We start from the raw sequence: 13511 nt of genomic DNA, 5'->3' as shown, positions 1-13511 counted from the left end.
CTATTACTTTTCCTACATAATGTTTAACAAAAAATATTGGTAAAATATATATTTGGGAGTCTTAGACCTTTCTAACAATATATAGTTTGTCAAGATTAGATTAAATTTGATTGTAATATAGTATAGTCAACGTAGGCGTCCAGTATTTAACAGGTTAAACTTATTTTATTTAAGCTAGTTGCTAAGGCAACATTTCTAATTTCTATTTAATGTTAAATGTGTGTGTGTGTATATATAATTAGCACACACACACACACAAAAGAAAGACTAGATGTAATAGCTGCACATGAAACTAAGATATAAGAAAGTCTTTAAATTTAAATGCAGCATAATAGGAGTCTGTTTGCTGTCACGCTGTATCTAGACGCAGAGTTCAACGTCACATCCAGTGTTGACTGAATCCTTCAACATGACAAAGCCAAGCCGTTCCTGAATCTGAGAACTGCCATCATGTCAGAACTCGACTACAGAGAGAGCGAGAGTCAAGCCAGGGGGACAAAGAGAGCGTAGATTCGTCAGCGTGATTTAATTTGATATGTCTAGGCCACAGGCTCATCTAATTGCAGGGAAGTTGATCTGACAAATGGATCTGCTCGGTGTTATCATGCTGTACATGAGCCTAGAGGGTGAAAGAGTCACACTGTACAGCTCCACTGATAATAATGACACAAACACAGACATTTCAGATTAGTAGTGCTTCCTTAATTTACCCTTCGTCAAGTCTTACCTTTACAGAAACAATTCTGACCAATCAGATCTCAGAAACGAAGTTTACAGGCATTTCTATTTCAATCAATGTTTTTAATCCAGTTTGTTCCTTGCAAACATTCAGCCTTTCACTTCTGAAGACACTAACTGATGGTCTGGAGCGGTGTGGATCACCTGTGGATTATTGTGATGTTTTTATCAGCTGCTTGGACTCTCATTCTGACGGCAGTAAGAAGTTACAAGTAAGAACTTTTTTGTGGTTTTAGTTAACGGCACTAACCCTGCTTACTTAGTATGCTCATACTAGCACACCCCTCGTGCACTTAGACCCAAAGAATGCAGATTTAAGGACATAAATGAGCAGACAGTGCAGTAATACTCACTTAAAACCCTGATTCAGACCTCAGGGGTGGTATACATTAGAGATGCATTGGTATAGTTCCCTGGTGTGGATACTAAACCAGAAACATTACTGCAATCGATTTGTGGCAATTTTACGATTTCTTACAAGTACACAAAAACACACACGACACACGCATATATCACAACACTGACATAACTGTCACACATTATATCCTTAAGCGAATCCCACGAGAAAAGCAAAACCTGCCGACATTTACAGACAAATATGTTGCCAATCAGACGGATGTTGTTTGTGATGTAGTAAAGGTTATAGTTGACTGCACACACAGTCCTTCGGAGGAGCAGGGGAGAAGTCACGAGAGAAGGGAACAATCACGGTCCTAGGGAGGGAGTAGGGGGTAGAATTTGTGAACCGAAAGGGCACTTTTGCATCTACTATTAAAGGGGCAGGGGCATGAAATGCACGACACTGTGCACACACATAGTTTATGTACTGTAAATCTGCAAGGAGGTGAACTATAGGTGAATTATCCATTCTGGGAGCCCAGAAAAGTGGCTCTGATGTGGACGTCTCCGGGCTGGAAACCTACTTAATAAAACACAGTCTGCTGGTCTTTCAAGACCACTCGTTTGATCCTGATGAAAAACAAAGGCGCTTCTCTTTCTGATCTGTCAAAAGCATTTTTTTTCTCAATTCTACCTTCGTTTAAACCTGTTTACATGCTCCACAGATCAAGAGCAACTGATACAAACACGCTCGTTCCTGTTGCTTATACGGTTTCTGCTGTTTTCAGTGTTCAACGTTTATATCATAGTATAATTAAACCAATATTTTACATTATACTGTTGCACTTTATTTTACAGTATGTGTACTACCATGTACTTACAGTGTACTTACAGTGTATTTATCTAAGAAAGTTCTGGTAACACAAGGTAACTACATGGGGTAGGGTTAGGTTTAGGGGTAGGTTCAGGGTTAGTACCTAGTTATTACATAGTTATTGTAATTACTATAATAAGTACATAATATGTACATGAGGAACAGGACTGTAAAATAAAGTGCTACCCATTATACTGTAGGCACCGCATGCGGTAAAATTGGAAATCGTTTAATGTAGTACTGTTCTATTAAGCGGTTCATGCTGTTAAATCATTTTTCAAGACTGAAAACCACTCAGCGATGTAAACTGTCAAAGCTTTTTTGTTGTAAATGTACCTTTATGTTATTTTGTAAACATTACGTGCTGTAAACCTAGCGTTCTAGCAAAACTACCACTGTTTAGTCTCATAAATCACTGTAGAGAGTTGTTTTGTGCATCGTTTATTGCATGCTGCACTATCACTGTTCAACGTTGAAAAGTTTAAGCCTTTTTTAAATATTATTTGTGTTGTAAATAGTTTATTCATGCAAATCACTTTAAAGCTTTTATGTTGCTATCCTATTTTGTTTGTTTTCTCTGTAAATCTGTAGTTTGCTTCTAAATATTGATGTGAGGTATAGTAGAGTTAATTTTGTTGTGCTGGGAGATTGTTATTTATCTGCTGATAATATTTCACAATATTACTGTATTACTGTATATATGTATATATATATATATATATGTATATATATGTATATATATATATATATATATATATATATATATATATATATTTCATTAATGCTATTGAAAATTTCAATTTTAAAGGGATAGTTCACCCAAAAATGATGACCATTGTGGATGGTGTCAATGGTCAGTTTGAGAGATAGATGGCAGTAATGCACTTAAAAGTTTACGATCTGCCATAAAGCAAGAAGAAGTGAGGAGGGGCTCATACAGTTTATACAGTTCAGTCATTGTAGTCTATCAGAGGTACAGTTCAGTTTCTTGCACAGGCCGATCGTTTTGTGTCTTTACACATCAGTTTATCGTCACGAGCTGTAGGGTTTAATTTGCTTTTGTTTGTGTATGTTTTTTTTTTTTTATTGTATGTTTTAGCCGTGATTCCCATCCACATCCATTATATGAGTGACAGACTGCAACAGTTTGTTTTAAAAATCTTGGTTTGTGTTCTACTGAAGAAACAAAGTCACCTATATCTTAGATGCCCTGGGGGTAAGCAGATAAACTTTCCCTTAAAGTGTAATATTTATAGTTGTTCATTAAAATATTCTTGGAATGATGCAACCTTTAGTATTCTGCAAGATTTACATTTTTCTAGTTTATAGTGTGATTTTGTTCAGTACCCCTACGATTGATTTGGGTGTGTTTTTAAAATATTTTTATCTTTTATATTTTATTATTTATTACTAAATAAGACGAACAAAATGTGTGTGTAGAGTTTGTTCTCACTGGTCAATTGTTTATATTATGACAAACCCATGTTTTCCACATCCTCTTGTTCTTGTCTTTTTGTTTTTCCATGAGTTGGAAAAACAATAGATCAGGTTGATTTTGTTTGCACAGGTGTTGTTGAGGTTTTTTTTGGTGACTCACGTTTGTACAAACGAAACAGGTGTGTTCACAATGGGAATGTGGCTGTATATTGGATGTTTGACAAAAGGAGAGCATGCAAATGGCGTAAAAGCAACGAAAATCACTTATCTTAGCAAAGAAATCCGATGAAAACCTTACTTTCAGCTGCAGTTTGTGTCCAAATAAGAAAGAGCGTAATGGTAACCATTCCAATAATGCCAAAATTGCTCGAATTTATTCAGCCGCAGTAATTACTATGAGAAAAGTAATTCAAGTCAGGAGGTTCGGAGTCCACTCGTACGCACTCTAACATCCAATTATTTTGGCCCACAGAAGAGCACTCTAGTTCCCTCTAATTGCCAGGCGTGTGTCGTCCTGTGCAGTGTTGCATTCTGGGAGCTGTTAGGAGACAGGTGAAAGGCCCTCTGAGGGATTCGATGAACCGCACTGCACAGCAAATCATAGAAACGTCCAGAAAGCCGAGCACACAAAGCAGAGAGGTCAAGGACAGGTGACCTGAACCAAACAACACGATGATGATGATGATGATGAGCGCCGACTGAGAGCCAGTTTGAGAGAAAGTTCCTGAGAAAACGCTTTTAATGTTAGGGAAGCTCCTTTGAAACGGATATAAATCGATTCATAATGATTATGTGAGTTATGGTGATTAAGTAATCAACTATACAGACGCTTTTCTAGGTCATATTTACTATCCTCATATCTCCAGTTTATTAAAACAAACTGGTATGGAAAGACTGAGGATCTAGCATGTATAGTTGAACTAACATAACACTATAAATAAAAAATATTAATATAACATGTATAAGTAAAGAAATGTATGTACCTAATATTATAAAAATCATATAACAATGTAAAAGATTTTCTCCTATTTGTATTAAGACAGAGATATTACTTATTGGACCAAAAAATAGTACACAGAATCTCTTAGATTACAATTTGCATCTAGAGGGATGTACTGTGACTTCCTCTACAGTCAAAATACATGTCAATAACTGACATAAATGATTTTTTTACTGTACATTTCTGCCATATGGACATCACCTTGACATTGACACCACTGACACATTGACATTTTCTGTGAAGCTGCTTTGCAATGATTTGTATCGTGAAAAGCACTATACAAATAAACATGATTTGAATTTAAAATACGAAATATACAACATAAATAAAAATAATAATATACTGTGTATACTGTATGTAAATATTCTACCTTATATTAGGAATATATTATATACTTATATAATAATCTATTCTATTAATTAATATATTAAGGAATAAATATTACTATAATTATGCTATAATACCATGATTATTATAATTTATAATGTAAGTCATTAAATATTTACTAATTTAATTAAATCACAACTATATATATATATATATATATTATATATTAATTTAGTACATAATTTCAATTTATAATTTAAACCATTAAAATTTGCATTAGCATCATTTTTAATAATCATAAGTCAGATTTTTGTTGTTGTTGTTGTTATACATTTCTTCTGCTTAGTTATTCCCCAACTGAAGCTATCAGAGCTGAACAGGTGAAATTAGATGAAGGATGTCCTTCAACACTGAAAGATGTCACAACACCTTCCTCATCTTCTCCTGACAGCAGCTGGTCTCATCATTACAGTGTCATTATTTCTACCAATGAGTCCAAAAAGGCCTCGTTTGGAAACTCACACAAGTATGAAACATCACTGGCTTTACCTCCAGGCTCTTTGATGACCTTGCTGAATATAGCCATGACCTCTTCCTTACTGTGTCCATGTGGAGTGTCCGGGGACATCAGTCCCCACAGCACTCGACGACTCTCTGCTCACGCATGTGTGTGTGTGTTCACTCCTCAGGCGTTCTCTTCACTGTCCTGTCTATATAAATAACTCTGTTATGCTCCTCGTCACCGAACACACTCCAAACTCCCAGTGACATCCCACCCTTCCTGCATCGAAGCCGTCCCAACAGCTAACATCAAGAAAAACTGCGCTGTCAACACAAAAAAAAAAAAAAAAAAAACTGAAAAGTTGCCCTTTCAGAACCAAGAGAGGTTGAAATAAACATCTCCACAATCGACAGCCTCTGACAGTACCATATTAGAGTGAAGGTATTTCATGGTAATACCATGGTACTTTGATCAAAATCGAGGTATTGAAATTCATGTACATGGTAATAGTATTTACAGTATATGGTACATCCTAAAGTTGTTCCAGGAATACCATGGTATGTTATAGTAGTACTGTCATAAGACATTGTAGTATTACAGTAAGATCTGGCCAATATTTTGACTATATCTGAAATTATTTGTTATAAAATTTGTTTAAAATTCTGATTATTAAATATTTGCTTATTATTAAAGATTATTACAGATTTGTAGATTTTTTTTTTTCAATTTCTGCATATTTCAACTACCATAATTATTACCATATGATACCACCAGATTATCAATCATGTAAATATGCCCAAAAATTAAATAAATATATATTTTTTAATCTTACTATGATGTTTGGACCATAGCTTATTCATATAAATAGCATGGTCCATGAATAATATGGTGATAATATGTTAATAATCAGAAAACATTTACATTGGTTAGTTTGCATTAGTCAGCTATTAAACTAAAATTAAACCAAGAACAGAGTGTTTATGTTGAATATTTAAAAAAACACTTTGAAGAGGAATCTGAGATGAAAGCCAGTGTTTTTGGTTTGTTTTATTCTGATGTCTGGTGGTATTTCTTTTATTGTGTCTGCAAACATGCAGGGCTTTACATCTATTTGCACACATTTTGTTATTTTTATTTATTCGATTTATTTTTTTGACCCAAAAGCCAAAGCAAAGATCAAAAACAAGTGAGAGATGGTCTTCTGGGGTTGAACACATCATTAACATGCTTGCACCTGAGCCTGACCTTCAAGGTTAAAAAAAACACACATATACGGAACAGGATAAACACACACACATGCAGGGATAGTGAGGTTTATAAGCGATGCATACAGAAAAACACACACACCTGTCTGTGTCACATGATGAACCCGCAGGTGCATCCGTCCAGAGATCCTCACAGACAAGAAACACACCCTGAGCTGATGCCATTAATGAAACACACGAGATACGAAACATTAAAAAAGAGAAAGGCGCGTGTGAGTGAAATGTAAGTATTAAATAGATAAATAAGACAAAAATGTGTGCTTATAAATTTTGCTATACAACACTAAATCAACATTATAACACAATAAACAATTTAATATTTTAATTTGTATTGTTTATTTCCCACAAAAAATATGTATTTATTAATAATAATAAAAAATTAAATAATGTTATAAATTAAAGTGGCATAATATTTATATATATAAATGGAACTGTATTTTTATAATAGTAATATGTATAATAATTAGTACTGATACAATACTATAATAATATTATTTAATCATTATTAATAGAATATATGTAAATGTATTGTATTCAATATTCATAACTCATACAATATACCATTATAATTGAATATGATAGCAATTATTGTAATATTTATTAAAAATTATAATAATACATATTCAATAATTATTTAATAATAGCAATTAATTCATAGAATAATTTCTAATACAACTATATAACATATTCATAATATAAGGTAAAAAATATATATATTTGTGGTATACTATTATTATTTTCATTGATATTGTTTTAAAACAGGGGTTCTCAAACCTCTCCATGAAGTACCCCCAGCACTGCACATTTTGTATGTCTCCCTATATCTGGCACACCTACTTTAGGTCTTGCAGTCTCCAATAATGAGCTGATTTGTTGAATCAGGTGTGATAATTGAGGGAGACATACAAAATGTGCAGGGGGTACTCCAGGACAGTTTTGAGAACTACAGTTTAAAAAAAAAACATACTGTATTTGTACACAAATTTAAATTAAAACAAAAACATATTCAGAAAATTCAATATGTGCCGTCCTACCTAGTGCTAAGATAAGCATTTTGCTAGTGATATTTCACATCATTGCTGTTCTCATGTTCTGCTGGGACACTGTACTGACCAATCAGCTTTCAAGACCAGAGCTATCAGTTTTAAAATGGAAAAATTCCTTTGTTTGTAAATACAACATCTTGCGTCTAACACTTCAGCTGATACACTGCAGAAAAACTGCAGTGCTTTACAACTATAAGACAGGAAGAGCTACAGTAAACAAACTTATCACTGCATCTAAACCAACAACATGTTTATTAGATCCTGTACCCACTAAATTTCTGAAAGAGTTGTTACCTGTAGCTGAAGAACTGCTTCACAATATTATTAACTCGTTGCTCTTTAGGTCACGTCCCAAAACTATTCAAGTTGGCGGTTAATAAGCCTCTTATTAAGATACCACAACTATATCCTAGTCAACTGGCAAATTATAGACCCATTTTAAGTCTTCCATTTATTATTTGTCTAAAATTTTTGAAAAAATTTGTTTGTTCGTTCAGTTGTGCTCCTTCCTGCAAAAGAAAAAAAAAAAAAAAATATATATATATATATATATATATATTTCTATGAAGAATTTCAGTCATGTTTCAGGCCCCACCATAGCACAGAAACTGCACTTGTTAAAATTACAAATGACTTGCTTCTTGCGTCAGATCAAGGATGCATCTCATTTCTAGTTTTACTTGATCTTAGTGCCGCGTTCAAAACCATAGATCATAACATACTCATGGATCGATTACAAAACTATACAGGTATTTAAGGAGAGGCTTTAAGATGGTTTAGATCCTACTTGTCCAATCGCTACCACTTTGTTTATTTTAATGGAGAGTCATCTCACTTATCACCAGTAAAATATGGAGTGCCACAAGGATCCGTCCTAGGTCCTCTGACATTTTCAATATGCCTTTTGCCCCTTGGTAATATTATTAGAAAATTCGGGATTAGTTTCCACTGTTATGCTGTTGATACTCAGCTATATATCTCAACAAGAACAGATGATACTTCTAAATTATCTAAGCTAACAGAGTGTGTTAAAAATGTAAAAGATTTGATGACAAATAATTTTCTCCTATTAAATTCGGATAAGACAGAGATATTACTTTTTGGACCAAAAACAATACACAGCATCTCTTGGATTACAATTTGTAACAAGATGGATGTACTGTTACTTCCTCTACAGTCAAAAATCTGGGTGTTATATTAGACCGCAACTTGTCATTTGAAAACCATATTTCCCATGTTACAAAAACAGCATCCTTCCATTTTAGAAACATTGCAAAGCAACAAAACGTGTTACATATTTCTGATTCAGAAAAGCTCATGCATTCATGACCTATAGACTGGACTATTGTAACGCACTTCTAGGTGGTTGTGCTGCATTTTCAATACACAAGCTACAGGTAGTCCAAAATGCAGCGAATAGAGTCCTTTCCAGGTCAAGAAAATATATAATATAAATATAAATGTTATGAATATAACAGTATGAATATAAATTTTAAAGTCTCTGCACCTTGGTACCTATTAATATTATTACATGCCTATAAGGCCCCTAATAGGTTAGCTCCTGCATACCTAAATAACCACTGTACAATCCATCACACTCCCTAAGGTCACCAAACTCTGGAATAGCCTTCCTGATAACGTTTGGGGTTCAGACACAATCTCTCTGTTTAAATCTAGAATAAAGACATATTTATTTGGCTAAGCATTCAAATAATGCTTAGCTAATGGAATATTTGAATGCCAAGGAATGCAGTTATATCTGATAAAATGCACATTATTTATCCTTAGCTTAGGTTAAACAAATACATTTTACTTGTTTGGAACAGAAGCTGTGCTAATTATATCTCTATTTATATTTTTAATTTTTTCTGTTTTGCCAGATTGACATGCCGTGTTAACTAGGATTTACACAAGCTCCAGTCCGGATCCAGCACACCTGAGAAGAGATGATGCTGACCCCTCAGAGGACCCCAGATGATGCAAACCCTGAAACAACATACAGAACTACCACATTTAGCTATAAGTGTGATTGCATCCTACAGTAATTGCTGTTACTAGTGTTCATCGTCTGTTTGATAAGCTACTACTGAATATGTATATTATAGGAACCACATTTTTTGTAAAGCTGCTTTGCAAAGATTTGTGTTATGAAAAGCGCTATAAAAATAAACTTGAATTGAACAACTGAAAATCCAAGACAAGAAATGTTCGATTTTTAAAGATTTTTAAAGACAGCTCTCAACAACCCCCACCTGTCCCTTCCAAAACTAATATGATCTTTTTTTTTTTAAGATCTCCAATTAAGATTTTGGGGCTTGGAGAGGCAAACAGCTGTGTTTCTGCCCTGATAAATGACTCATTTAAATGAGTTTCATTAATGATACGTTGGAGTCTTGTTCCCTGCCACGCTATGTTTTGATGTACAACAGCCGTTATGACAGCATGGGTTTGTGCGACAGTCCGTGAGTTAATGGAGTCAAATGGAAATTATTTGAAGGCTAACACATCTCTGAATGTAAGTCTTCCTCGCATATTGAAGGCAGACTCGTCGTATGTCATCCGGATATCAAATTATATACACAATAGAAACCAAATTACCTCATAAAATTGGACATGGAATAATAAATTAATTCTTTGGCATTGATATCTCTTCCCGCCAATGAAACACATGCTACGTTGAAATCACTAGCGCGTGACTACATGTTTGACGATGTGGCCTGATCCGCGACCAGCTTTTCCGGTTTCTGTGCTGCTTAATTTGAGGGTGGTGGAGGTTTCAATGAAGGATTGAATGAAGCTTATCCTATTTCAGATCTGCCCAAACAAACACGCCAAAGCAAAACCCTACCCGGGGCAAACTGAGACACAATGCTTTAATCGTACAGATACTGTCACAAGTGCTATTTAACAGACAAAAGAAAGTTTACAGATTTTAACATTCTTTATTAGAGTATATCCATTGCTCACAAAGTTAAAATCAATAGAAGTTATAGTTTTTAAGCAATTTAATTTAGTCCGAAGTGAAGTTTAAGGTGAATGCTAATCTAATGAACCCAGTATATTATTAAGAATGCAAAAATGTTTCTTAACATCAAAATATGATTTATGGAGATTTAGCTTCTGAAAAGCAAGTTCACGCTCATAATCATAATCAAGCTAGCTCATAACGCATAACTCATAATCACACTTGCTCATTTCACATAAAGCAGCTGGAAACACTTTGCAATAATCTTTCATTTCTAAAATCATGGTTTGATCTACTTAATTATTGTTTCTATAAAAATGAAATTTGGAAACATAGCCTCTAAGGCTAAAGCTACATCATGCTAGCTCAGCTATATCTTACATGAATTAGCCTAGTTGCTCACTTGTTGAGATTTTTAACATGAGCAAACAATGAAAAATACTACTAAAGCATTTATTAATCTCAGCTGTTGTTAATTTCAACATTTACTAATGTTTTATTAAAACCTAAATATGTATCTAGCAGCATTTTGCTACAGAGAAAGATGCAATGACTAAAAAAAAAACATTTACATTTCTATCTAAACAAAATGATTTACTAGAATTAATTAAATTTAGCAATCCAAATAGACTTTAAATGACATTCCTGTGGCACGCATTTTATTTCTGCATTAATTTACAGTAAAACAAACACAGACAATTTAGCATTTTGTTATGCTCATCGGAAATGAGCGAAACATTAACTTTTGAGTCATACATCGGAAATTGGATGTAGGATTTATTTTGAAATAATTTTAACTCAGAAATCGCTAGTAAGTTCACAAATAATTACAAGGAAATGGCAAGTAACAATGTTTTAAACAAGAAATTTGAAGTAGAAATAGTATTTTCTTGTAAAAAGTAATACTTTTGTTTTTATTTACAACTTTACAGTACAAAACGTTCTATACTGCATGATAAAACCAGTTTAGCTGTGTATAACATGGTAAATTATCTCTCTATCTGCTGTGCACCTACAAAACAAATACTTCAGCATTTCAATTTTCATACACCATGCATCTACAAGCACTGGATGACAAAAATGGTTCATGCTCATGTGACCAATATGAGGTGAATTACGGTCAGAATTTAGTTCCCCTCAGAACTGAGTAGTATTTCAAAGGGCACTTATAAACCAGCACTTGATAGCCGGCAGCTATTTCAAATAGAAAATACAGCTTATCACCAAAACGCAGACCTGTACTCTCTTGAACACGCACTTATGGCTGCTAGACGCCCCGGAGAAATGTAAATTTCCCTGTGTTAAATTAATCTGCGGCAGCGTGTGGCATTTATTCAGAAAACAAAGTGAACTGAAAGGGGAAGAAAATGCTCTGATTTTATTAAACTGGGATGTATGCTGTCATCGAGGCAGCTCTGGGAATGAAATTATTGATATTCAACATCACAAGCGCATTTTAAGACACGTAAATAAAAAAACAACACCAGATGGAAGGAGAAAATACAACTTTTAATATATATTTTGATTACAAATCTATCAGCCTGAAATCTTTTAGGACTAGAAAAACCAAATATGTCCAGCATTGCGCTTATGTGCTTATACGTGTGCTTGCCTTTGCGTAAACCCCATGAGCTTTGAGCTGACGCATTCATCACTGTCAGGATTGATTATTGCACTACACTTTTCTGTGTGTCTTGCTAACATACCGCAAGCCTCTCTCTCTCTCTCTCTCTCTCTCACCTTCTATCTTGAGATCATTCTGACTCATTTTGAGGTCACAGCAGCAGTCTTTAATTTTAACACCCACCCCCCAACACCCCCTTATGTCTTGTGACCTTAAGGGGTCACGTGGATGCATTTAAAAGACCATATTCCACTCTATAAGTTACAATTTGTAACATATTTGCAGTAAAATATCCAAAAACCACTAGTGCAGCTGATTACTAACAATATCTCTAATGTTTTCAACTATTTGTAAATCATGAGAAAATTCCAAACAGTGACAAGGGGCAGTGCAGTCGCCTGTCAATGACGTTAGTGACCCTTTGTTACCGCCTTTCCTGACGTAGAAACCACATGACAACAGTGTCGTGGACAGATGCAGAAGTAGCTTCACGACAAACTTCAACTAGAAAGAGATGCCAATCTCGCTCGTGTTTTACTCGACAGGTGAGTTGTTTTGATTCGTATCTTTACAGAAAACGTTTGCTATTATAACGATCAACAAGATTAGTATTATGGGGTATACACTCCAAACACGGGGCGTCATGTCTATAGACCCGCACAAGGACGCATCTTATCCATCGTCTGATCGCGTCTTTGCATTGACTTTGTATGTAATCTACTCGCGCAAATCGTTGAACTTGCGTTAAATCGGTGATTTATCTTTCCGTCTGATTGATGGCCGTCAGTGTTTGGGTAGAAGACAACAAATCCCATCATTACACTCTCCTTTTCTGTATCGTCAAACCACGCGATTGTTATTGTTTTGATAGTGTGCCCTCTCGTGGCAGGTCCTACAACCTGTACCTTTAAGTCCACTTTTGATGTAAGTTAAGGTATCTTGCACCAAAAAATGGACCATTTTCCACCTTCTCTCTGACTCTTTAAACCAGCGGTTCTTAACCTTTTTTCCCACTGGGCCGCACATTGGTCCAAGTGCAAGTCTTGTGGGCCGCACGAATATCATTTACATATTACGTCACCAATACAAACCAACCTGATTTATAATATTATAGCCTAAATATTATGATAGCTAATCGATTACATTCATTGAAATAAATAATTCTAACCCCATAAATAAAACACCTGAAGCTGTCGGGAGCTGACCAATTTTGTGAAATTCGGCTCGAAAAGAGTAACAGCACAATGAAGTTGCGATTGTAAGATGCAGTCTGTAAGACGTGCAACACTGCAGAAAATGTGCATTCACAAATGTAGCCTATGGTGATCCAAATATGGAAAGCACTTTCTAATGTAATAATATGAGTTTCCCTCAAGAGATGTTTTGCCACATTT

This window comes from Carassius auratus, chromosome 47 (genome assembly GCF_003368295.1).
Source record: "Carassius auratus strain Wakin chromosome 47, ASM336829v1, whole genome shotgun sequence".
NCBI lineage: Eukaryota > Metazoa > Chordata > Actinopteri > Cypriniformes > Cyprinidae > Carassius > Carassius auratus.
This window is presented reverse-complemented; position numbering follows the sequence as displayed.